The sequence below is a fragment of the Phyllostomus hastatus genome, unplaced genomic scaffold, assembly GCF_019186645.2.
Source record: "Phyllostomus hastatus isolate PE091 unplaced genomic scaffold, TTU_PhHast_1.1 phas_scaffold_216, whole genome shotgun sequence".
NCBI lineage: Eukaryota > Metazoa > Chordata > Mammalia > Chiroptera > Phyllostomidae > Phyllostomus > Phyllostomus hastatus.
In genome coordinates, this window is record NW_025334018.1 from 18363810 (window position 1) to 18375821 (window position 12012).

Consider the following 12012-nt stretch of genomic DNA (forward strand, 5'->3'; position numbering starts at 1 on the left):
GCATAACGGTTCAGAAGAAAGACCCAGGAGCAAAAATGTTTGGCCTTATATCTCCACTCCAGAACTTTATAGTGCAGCAGTCCTGAGCAAATGCAATGATGTCTCTGTGCCTTAGTATTGTCATGCACACGTCGAGACGAATACTGGTAACTGGTGCATATACTATATGAGCCTGAAGTAAGGGCTATGCACTGAGAAGGTCCCCTGGCACACGGTGAGCGCGGGGGACATCCGAGCTGTCACTACCACGGTCTCTTTAATTTGTTCTGTTCTATTTCGTTGGCCCTGCCTCAGTCAGGTTCCCCTCGGCTTCCATGTAAGTTACTACAACAGCCCCCAAGGAGAATATTTCCCTCTCCCCTTCGCCGACCTCACATTCATCCACACTATCGCCAGCATGACCTCACCGAGTACAGAGCCCATTCTACCATTCCCCCAATTAAAGTCCTTCAATTTTCTCCATCTTCCTCAAGAGGAGGGCAAAATTGCTTTTACAACAACGACATCCCTCTGAGAGCTGACAGCTGCTTCTCCCTGCAGCCTCGTGTCTTTCCACTTGTCATCTTGGACTTTCGGTTTCAGCCACATGAACCATGTGGCCCTCCTTAGACACACTCTCGTTCTGCCCGGGAGGATGTCTCTGCACCTTACACTTAATCTGCTGTTTAGACTGATTCCTTAACAGTAGAATTCAATTCATCCTGCAAAACTCAGTTATCCAAAAAAAATCTTACTAACCTTCTCCATTTATATTTTTGTGTTCCATGACCTCAACATCAATGCATGCTTACTTGTTCAAAGCATTTTTACGGTGCATCAAAATGTGTCTTTCTCGCTAAGTTTGTGAGCTACCTCACAGCTATTCTGTACGTATCTCAGATTATTCAGATTCACCACTGCAGGGTTCTGAGGACAACAGATCCTTAGTCAATGTTCGCTAGGAGCGATGCAATGGTTTAAGTCGTGTGCTTTCCTGCACCCTGGTAAAACCTGCGGAGTGTGAGACAAACCCCGGTAACAGCCACTTGTTCCAGACGGGACAAATGAACAGTAAGAACCTAGACCTTGGATGGAGGGCTGGAAGTTGGTACTCAAACAGGAAATTAAATATTACCCAACCCTTACTCTATGCTTAAAAAAATCCACATACACAATCCAAAAATATAACTATAACTATAATCAATTCAGGCACACGATTACAATTGTGTGCTTCTTCCCCAAACCCCTCACCATTACATTTGCTTCAACGTTGCACTAGTCTTTATTTCCCCCTTTAGGCTGGACCCCAGAAGTGTGTGCTGCCATATGAACTTGGTATTAGAGGTCAAAGTTACAGCGCTTTTAATAGATAATGGAAGCTATGATTCAATGCCTCCGTGACATATTTCATTTTTATAAAACAATTTACACTAATGTTGAGAAAAATAATACCGCAGACTAAGAAATGAACAACAGGACCTTGACCTTCATGGAACCTGAATTTTGAGAAGAGGGAAGCATGAGGCAGCATCTGCCAGAATCTACATGCCAATGATGGACTTTTTGTATAAATGAAGAAAATCAACGACCACTTTTGAGACTGGTCTTGAGGTCAGGAGGGGTGCTGTGACCACGGGGAGGACATATAGACAACAGAACCTCCACGGGGGCAGAGAGAGAGGAATTTGTGGTGACGAGGTTACGAAAAGCTACTTAAATGTGGCGCCCGTCACATAAGTCACATGATTTGTGCAGAAAATACTGCAGCCCTCTGTCTGGGCTGTGGTGGTTAAACAGGGAGGCAGAAATGAAAACCTCTGCAGTGTTAGCTGAGATTTTAACACAAGCTGAAGCTCTGCTTACCGCAGAGACTAATTTCTTCATAATGATTGCTCTTGTACTGCTGGACAACAAAATCCTGTAAATTGTTTGCTGTCTTAAAAACTGCTCCGTCCTTTACCTAGAGTTTTGCGCTGAATGACTGATTACTTTCCTCATGAATAATTCCTAGTATGAAAACAACTAAATGAGATGTATGAATTATGTTACAGCTTCTGCTAAGTATAAACAAATTACCATTAAAAAGCTTTGTATTTGGTTCGTATGTTTTGTTTTTCACAGTTTGTAATACACATTGTCTATATCACTATGACTATCAATAAAATCATTTCATCTTTTAATAAGAAAATATCATACTATTGCTTGAATTATCCATTTCATTTGAGAGAATATCTTCAAGTTTACAACATCTGCTTTTGGGTTTGTTTTCCTTCAAATATTCTCATTTCTGAGAAGTTAAAAGTACATGCAGCTTTTCCATTAGAAGTAAATGTATATACAAGAGAAATTTTCTGGAACATAAAATCTAGTTTTAGATTGAGTATATATTTAGTAAAAGTTCCAATTTATACAAATACACATACACATTTTCGTATCTAGCGGGAAAGTATAAAGGAAAACTAAAAGAGAGATTACCTCTGGATAAGTATTATTTTACATACTGTCTGTCTTTTCAATATATGCGTGAGTATCTGATTTTGTAACTAATAGAAACTGTTATTTTCTAATGTCATTATTTATACTATTTGGTACATGATCCTGTGCAGTCACAGCGCACAGTCTGCTGAGTGTCGGCAAACACGTGCGCCCACGAAGCTATCGCCACCATCAGGACAAAGGGGTTTTCTCTGCCCCCGAGTCTCCTCCGGTTCCTGGCAGCCGATCCTTCTTTCCTACAGTTCAGACTGTTCTCTGCCTAGGTCCTTTCGCTCAACAGGAGCATGAGCCTGAAATAAAATAGTCCCAGATGGTCGAACAGGAGTCGGCGTCTCCTTACTGTACAATCGAAGGTGTGGTGGGACAGGCTCAGGGGCCCAAGTGACTCTAACTGTGACGCAATGACATTGACACTGACTGTGAAGGGCACCTTGAAAAAAGAAAATGCATGACACATACAGCACATCGCTTGGTAAAAGTTGAATGATGCTGCTGGTTTAATAAATATAATTTCTCTTTTCTATGTTCACTTCTACCTTTGTATTTTCTTCTAATATCTCTTCTGAGTATAGACTGGCCCGTGGAATCAAGATTCACTCCAGCTTGCTGCTCCCATCCCTTTGACCTCAGGGCTATTCCCAGTTGCGGGTGTGATTTCCGGAAAGATGACGTACTCATCTAGGGGTTGGCTCACGTGACCACGGAGCCTGGGGGAGCCCGCGGCCCGCCGTCTGTAACCCGGAGAACCGGGACAGCCGGGGGTGTAGTTCACTCCGAATCTGACGGCCTGGGACCCAGGGCAGCTGATGGTGGAGATCCTGGTCCAAGGGCCGAAACCAGGAGGAGGGCCCAGCTCTAGCAGTGAGTCAGGGAAAAAGGGGGCAAGTTCTTCCTTTCTCCACTTTTGCTTCTGTTCAGGCCCTCAGGGGACTGGATGCCCACCCCCGTTGGGGAGGGACTTCTACCTTACTGAGTCCTTGATACAAAGGCTAAATTCACCCAGAAACCCTCACAGGGACACGTCCCAAAATAATGCCCCATCTGGGCACCCTGTGGCCGGTCCAGTTGAGATGTAAGATTGACCCCCACGTACCCAGTTTTCACCTGAAATCTCTTCGCTAATTTTTTCAAGATGTCTTTTCAGCCCTGGCTGGCGTAGCTCAGTGGATGGAGCACGGGCTGCGAACCAAAGTGTCGCAGGTTCGATTCCCAGTCAGGGTACATGCCTGGGTTGCAGGCCATGACCCCCAGCAATTGCACATTGATGTTTCTCTCTCTCTTTCTCCCTCCCTTCCCTCTCTAAAAATAAATAAATAAAATAAAAAAAAACATGTATTTTCAAACCCTACCATCTTCAACCTGTGAAAACACTACGTAAGACCGGGACTGCCCGTTCAACGCCCCCCGGAATGGAGAGACAGAGCAACAGACTGGAAGTGCAAACTGGAGCGGCGGCAGGGACCCCTCACTAAGACTGCGGTTGCTGAGAACCAACGTGTCAGCAGCGAAGACCACAGTGAGCCCTCGACATGCTGCCCCTCTTCGAGGAGGCCCCCACACCGACAGCGAGTCGGTTCACCCCAGTCCCCCCACTCCGGGTATCCATCCGGATGGAATCGCACCTGTTCCAGACGATGGCGGGGCGCCTTTCTGCGTGCCGCCCCTTTGACAGGACCACGGTCCCAGGGCTCTGCAATGCGTCTTACTTCCTGACGTGGACGCATGTGTACCATCACCTCAGACCACACCCCCACAGTGCACCGTGCAGGAGGCGCGGCACTGAGCGGGTGGCCGTGAGAACCACTGTAACAGGCGGAGTCACCAGGGGCGCGGCCACCCTGATGGCCACGTGGACCTGCCCGTGGTAGGGGTGACGCTGGTAGGGGCGGGTCTCTTTTCCTACTGGACGGTAGTGTGTCAACGGAACCAAAGGCCAGCATATGTGGCCGCCTCCCCCAACATTAGGAGAGAAGGGTCTAGGAAACAGAAGGGAGACCTGACCCCTCCCACTTGCACTCCCAGTAAGTCTCCTGTGCAACTGGCCCTTCCTACACGCACTGCTTAGTGACGCTGGGTGGCTGGCGTGAGATCCCCGCGGCAGGAGGCCCCCACCCGTGGAGAGGGAAAGGATTACGGAACTAATACCACTGAGGCCGGGCACCTTGGGCTGCTCCTGCCAGGGGACAGTAGACAGAGAAATGAGTGACTCTGCAGGCAGAGGTAATCAACTCTGATCAAATGGAGAAGGCGGGGCTGTTCGTCTATAATGCTATCAAGGCACTAGAGGCCTCGAATTCACACAGAAGCACCTTGGTGCACCCATTCCTGCTGACAACAGTGACCAGGAGCAGTGAACTTATCAATGAAAAGCTGTTTTCTGATCTTTGGTTAATCTACTGCAGGGGTAGGAAAAAGTCGTTTACTACTACTACTAATAATAAATAATACAATATTTAATAAAAATAATAATGCAAGACTAAACTCTATGTTCAAAAGCTGGTTTATAGCTGTGAGTATACAAACCACAAAGCTTATTCTTTTATGGTTATTAATTAATTATATTATTTATTATTAGTAGTAACCTACTTTTGCTCACCCCTGTATTTTTAGCTTGTCAATATGTTGGCACGTGAAAGAACCTAAATAGAGGGTCTAGCTCCTTCCGGTGGTGAATTTATGGACCTCCCTAGAGGAAATGAAGTTATGTAATGCCAAATTGTCTCAATAAACAAAGAAAAAAATTTAAATTCAGTTTTTTCTCTATTTTTAAATAACCCATTCAGGAGTGGAAATTCAAGGCATTACTGCTAATTATCAGAGTTCACTATCACTCACAGAAGGATTTCATGAGGCTTTGCAGATATGAGATTACATATGCATGAGAAAGTCAGAGTGGAAGCCATCAGGAATTATATGTGATATCTGAAAAATAATGAGGAATGCATTTATGAGTTCAGAAAACCAGTTTATAAAACTTACTGAGTAAGTGTTTTGACAGGCAGTGGAAATTATAGGTAGAGAATTAATAGCATTTCCAAATTTAGCCACAACACAATGCTTCTTTTTAATGTCTTATTAATGTACTCCAGCATTTTGAGACCAATGTATAAGAAAAAGAAGATATATCCTATCTGCATTAGTAGGACAGTTTGGCATTAATTTCATGTCAGGAGTGTATGTGACTAGCTACAACACAACATAGGGAAGACTTTCCATTAACCTACTGAACTAAGGTATCTAATGATGGAGGTACCATAGGTGTTTAATTTAAAAAAGAAGAAGAGTGAGAGAGAGAGCATCAGAAGGATGAAATCATTAACCAACTGAAAATTTATGGAACTGTTCCCAGGCCTGCATACCAACCATCTCCTTCCCAATTTTGATGTTTGTTTTAATGGGTAAAGAGTTGGTATCCATGATTCATTCCTTCACAGCTCTCTCAGTCACAGCCACTCTTGCCTCTCAGCGATCTCTCACCATCAGATAGTACCTATTTCTGCTAGATATCCTTACTCCTTCTCTCTGCAATACCCATTAAACATTTTCCTTTGGGAAACCCAGCTCTTTACAGCCTCTGTCCTACTCTGTCCATGTCCATCACAACTGCGTCCGTAGGCCCTCTCCGTACCGCCCACTCTTTACCTCTTCAGGGACACAGCTGCAATCCCATTCACGTCAGCAGTCACAGAGCGACATCAGACATGCGACAGTGCTGGGAGACACAGCTGTGAACGGCGCGGCAAAGGCCGCTGCCCCTCCGGCCAAGGGCAGAGAATGAGCACACGAACGCCAACAGGAACAAACAGTGGGCAGTTTTAAAGGAAAGTGATTTGATGCAGATTAGACTCACCTACCCGCTGTGACAAGAGTTTTTGTATTTTTTTAAACACATGAGATCTAAAGGTGAGAATGTAGGCTAATCCTATCTGAGGAAAAAACATTCCTGGAAAAGGCAAGAACATTACCAAAACCCTAAGGTGACAAGGAGATTGCTGTGTTCTTAGAAAGGGAAAAAAAAAAAAGAAAAAAGAGGAGAGAAGAGAAGAGGAGGGGAGGGGAGGAGAGGGGACAAGAACAAAAGGCCAATAAAAACAGAGTCTAGCCCTGGCTGGCGTAGCTCAGTGGATTGAGCGCAGGCTGCGAACCAAAGCATCGCAGGTTCGATTCCCAGTCAGGGCACATGCCTGTGTTGCAGGCTACGGTCCCCAGCAACTGCACATTGATGTTTCTCCCTCTCTTTCTCCCTCCCTTCCCTCTCTAAAAATAAATAAAATCTTAAAATAAAACGGAGCCTAGTGAGCACGGAGGTGAGAGCAGGAGCAGAGTCTGCCTCTGTGGGCGTGGGGCCCTAGGATCCCTGCCTCAGAGTCCTAGGCAGGAAGCTGAGGACTTATTAGACTTGTAAAGAAAAGTCCCTGGAAACTGTTAAGCAGGGAAGACATACCTTGTGATTTTAAGATGTGGAATGGAACAAAGGGGTACGGGGGCGAGGGCAGAGCACGGGCAGGGGCAGGGGCCCAGGTACGTGGTAGCTCGAACCAGAATACTAGCAGCTACATCAGAGAGGGTGAGAGATGCAGGCAGTTTGGAAGAACAAGGGCCAGGGTCTGTTCAAGGTCAGGATCCAGGATGTAGACAAAGGTGGGATCGACGAGCACACCCGGGGAGTGTATGATGGTAAGTAGATGGTGACAATTCAGGGGGCATGTGAACATGGGAGAGGGAGAGAAGTCAGGAGCTTTTTCAAGGAACTTCAAACAAGTACATCCAATGAATGAGTTGTGGCGTTTCTCTTCTGGCCTGACCTCACTGCTATTTGACCCACTTGATGACTCTCTTTTTGAAATGTATTTTCTCCTACAGATTCTCAGAAACAATACACTCTTCATCTTTCTTCTCTCTCTCTCCCTCCCTCTCTCCCTCCCTTCCCCCCTCCCTCCCTCCCCTTTCCACCTCTCAGTCTGCTAATTGGCTATTGGCTTTCCTTGGTATTTCTCCATTTCTGAGAGCTCTACATTTTGGAGACTACAAGATTCTGTTCTAGGACCATTTTCCTATCGTTTACTTTTTGCGTAAACGACCTAGTCTGCACCGTCTCTTACAGTTTACACGCTGACAGATCCCAAAGGCACACCCCCCACACATCCATTCTGAATCTCAGGCATATCTTTAATCATCTGCTCAATGGCCCTGTTTTGATATCTCAGAGCCCTCAACATCAACTCATTCAAAACAGACCTAGTAATCTTATCGTCATCATGATGTTTATGTCGGAAACCTAGAAGTTTCTCTCGTGTCTGTTTTCCAGATCACCCTCCTGAGCCCATCCGAAGAACTTAGTCAAAAAATGTCCTTTGCCAAACTCTATGTCATGAATGGTGACTTCCGTGAGAAGAAGAACATGAAACATGTTTTTGTGGACTTGACCGACTCGTGAAGGAAAATGTTAAAAATATGATCGCAAAAATAATAATTTATACATTTTTATATGAAAGGGACATGCTGTGTCTTTTAAAATTATATTATATTGTGATATAACCTAATTTGTGTTAGACAGATGAAGCATAAATATCTATGAGGAAGTGCTATGTTACTTTGATTCCTAATTGTTTTTTATTCAAGCCAACCTTCCCACACTCCTTGGGCAAGTCACCACCTTCTCTTGGGTTTTTCTACTGCACTGTAAATGCTCTTTCTACATTCCTGCCTGTTGCCCTACATTCCAACTTATACTCATCAAATAATCGTATTGAAACAGTAAAAATTCCCACAAATATAAAATGTTATCTTTGGATATCTTACAACCTAGTAGATTTTCTTTAATTCCACTATGAAAATAAAAGTTACTTACAGATAGCTTCATTTCAGAACATCCTATCCCAACTACTGTGTTCTATCACTATTTACCTTCGCCATCTCTCCTTGGCACGTGTCTGTGCCCCCTTCCCCTGAATAACTTGGCCTTCAACTCTGCTGTGTCCTCATATAGGTGTATCCTCCCTGACCTCCAAGAGTTACGCTATCCCTGCCCGACACGTATGTGCTCAGGCCCCTGGACTTTATTTTCTTAGGGTCATCACAATTGCATCTCGATGATTACTTATGCAATTACTGGCTTAGTGTCCATCTCTTCTGATATATTATAAACTCAGATAGGACAGGGAATGTAACTGTCATCATTGTTTGTATCTCCCATGCTGGGAATACTGACCAGCTACACCATGGAGCTCAATCAGCAAGTATTAAATCAGTGAGTGTTTCACAGTGGGAGTCATCTAGAAATGGATTAGATTCAGTACAGGGATAAAATACACACAAATTGATCACAAGGCATTCAATTATTTAATTACAATGATTAATTTCAATATTTAAATAAATACATGGACAATAATTTGTGATTACATAACTCATTACTGGAAGATCCCTAATGTAAGACACACTGTAAAGTGATTATTTTTTAACTTAATCTAATGAAATTTTATAAAAATTACTTACTGAAAATTCAAATCAATAATTAGTAGTTGATAGTGGATGCTATTTTCATATTAATATTCAAATATTTCTTTTAATATGTTAGCTGCTGTTTGCTCTAATTTGATTAGGATAAAATTTATTCCATGCTCAAGGAAAGGGGGTTGAGAAATTCTGGTAGCTATTACTGTCAGATATTGTTGAACACTAGTGTGCATCCTTTAATTTATATAAGCCTTCGTTCATTTTTAAAATATTGACCTGTCTATATTATAGATTTATTCAATATCATTGCAATTTACCCCTTGTATCACACAGTGACATTCTGAAGCCTCGATATGTTTATTGTCCTCGTGATATGAAAGAAATTCTACAAATTCTCCTAAAACACCAGAAATATAGACATGAATAACATAAAGCAATACTTTTATAGTCTAAATTACTGGGGTTCTGAAATTCCGTCATCATTTAGTCTGATTCATATTGGGTATCACACCCAAAAATATAAATGTTAATATAAAAATTACTGTCCTCTAGTACAGTAATTCCCGGTGCTATCTCATGGGTTCATTCTAGGCTGGGGGGATAGGAAAATTACCTGAGGAGCTTTATAAAAATATATAGTAATGTGCCCCACTGCTAGAGATTCTCATTAACAAGTTGAGAGGAGAAACAACATTAGAAAAAATTAGCAGAAAGCTCCCAAAGGGATTCTCAAGAGCACCCCGCTCCCCCAGGTCTGAGGATCCATGGCACTATGTACAGAGGCCGCAAACCTGGCTGCCTGTGGGCGCAGTCCAGCTCACAGGCATGGTCCCTGGCCCAGGGAGGGTTCCCAAACGTTCCGAATAAACACAAAATATTCACACTTAGAGTTTCTCCTGGAAAAAAAAGGGGAGATCTGACAACAAGAGAACCTGCAGGATCGAATAACAGCAATGCACTGCAGCTGTTAGCAACCGCCTCCTTTATAGGAGGGATTTATTCCCTGGCCGGTCCATTCCAACTCAGAGTTATTTATAACTCATTGTGCGCAACAGTCCTCTAGTTGCTCGGGAAATTAAAGCAAGCGAGACAGACGAAAATCCCACAGCTACTGGGTCTCACGCTCTGCCAGCCCCATGGCCGGGCAGCGACGCATGCTGCCTGCCCCGACCTCCCTCTGGGGGAAGCCAGTACCGGTTCCACCTGGATGCGAAGGCGCTGGGACCCCAACACCCCGCCTGGCAGCGCTTTCGGTTCCACAGTGCAGAAGAGAGAGAGTATTTGCCGGACAGAGAGCTTGTCTTTACCAAAACGTACCAAATGGAAGATGCGCCCAGAGGGTTGCCCTAGTTCGACTAAACAAGAGAAAACACTTAATTTGTTTTGTTTGATATGCAAATAAACAGAGGCTGGATGAGAGGCTCTGAGTTACGTTCTTAGCACCCTTCGGCAGGCAGTTGAGTTTAACCCGTGCTCCAGCCCACCGAATGAAGGAACAGCAGAGCCGGGGAAGGACGTGACATGAGAATCCTGTCTCTGTTACCCCGTTTGCTCTCTGCCCTTACGTGACTGCATCCAGGCGGGCGGCTGCGCGCCAGTCCAGGCGTATTCTCCCTACCTCCCAGTTACCAGATACTTACTTACTTTTCATCTTCGCAGCATTCCCTTTCCTCTGGAAGGGGCGCGTCCTCCGTGAAACGACGCCTCTACTTTTCCACGCTTATTTCGGAGCAGCGGCTGGTGCTCGCACGGTCCCGGGGCTGAGCGCCTTCCGTAAGCCTGTCATGTCCTAACGAGGGGGCTGGCCCGCGGACCTGGCCCGGGGACACGAAGCTCACGGGAGATCTTTCCCCAGAACAGCGCGAAGCAGCAGGAGGACTGCCCCTCCTTTGGCCCTTCCCTCCCTTTTGGGGATGGAGAAGCACTGTCTGTGGTCAGATTGCCTCATTTTCTCTAACGTGTGTGGGGGGGCAAAGAAACCCCTCTTCTCCATACAAGCCAGGGACTGGGCGTAGTATATACTTCCTGGGAAATGTGCCCCTCGGGGAAGGGGAATGAACATGATGGCCCTGGGGGGAGGTCGGAGGCTGGGAGAGGGGGCAGGGGACATATCTCGGTTCATGCAGTCAGTGTGACACCTGGGCACAAGGCTCCTGCAGGTGCCACGGTCACCGCGGGTGATGTTTGAAAGGTCGCCTGCCTGCCCATAGCCCGCCCACAGTTCCAGGTCGGGAAGGGAGTTTGCTGGGGAGAGCGTCTCCAGAGGCAGCGATGGTGGGGCGGGCCACACAGGAGTGGGAGAGGAGGAGTGAAGTCGGATTCAAACCCCCGCTCCCCAAATCAGAGACGGGGAAGGACAGGTCCTCTGAAGAATGAATGAGTACCCCTGGCACGCGAGTCGGGGCTCAGGTGCCGGCTCGGGCAGTGTTACAGAGAAGGGTGTTTTCCTTCCCCCTGCCCTGGGCCCCAGGACAGAAGAAGAGACCGATGGTCTGGGGGGACCACATGAAGCCCGTGTCCGCCTTCGGGAAGCCGCAAGTCTAACCACAGGTCTCATAGGAGTGGCACGCAGAAAGGTTTTCCTTGGAGTTCCTCTTCGAAACGATAGGGCCAGGGTTTCCCTCGGTGGTGGACGGGTTTTGCGCACAACAGATCTGGTGTCGGACTGTCACATCCGCCCTTCCCCCCGACTTTCGCTTCTGCTTTTAGAGCAAGCCTGTCCTTCCTCGGACGGTGCATCTTGCGTTTCTCTCCACGGTACCAGTTGCGGTTAACGTACTGACACATTTTGTGGGAAACACCACACCGCCGCACGTGGCTCCCCAGCACGTCCTGCCGAGGTGGCCGGCCCTTCGGGGGCGCTCCTCGGGGGCGGCCGTGGGATTCCCTGACCCGCTCCGGGGCCGTGCCTCCACGTTCGCTTCTTTCAGGGTCACGACCCGGCGAGCGGGGTCTGTGCACGTCCCAGACCTCACTGTGGAAAAGGAGGCCGAGGTGGGCTCGCCGTTGCCCAGATTCACTTCTCTCTCTCTCGGGCACGTGAGCCTTCGTTGTCGCCACCATCACAGACAGGTGTGACCG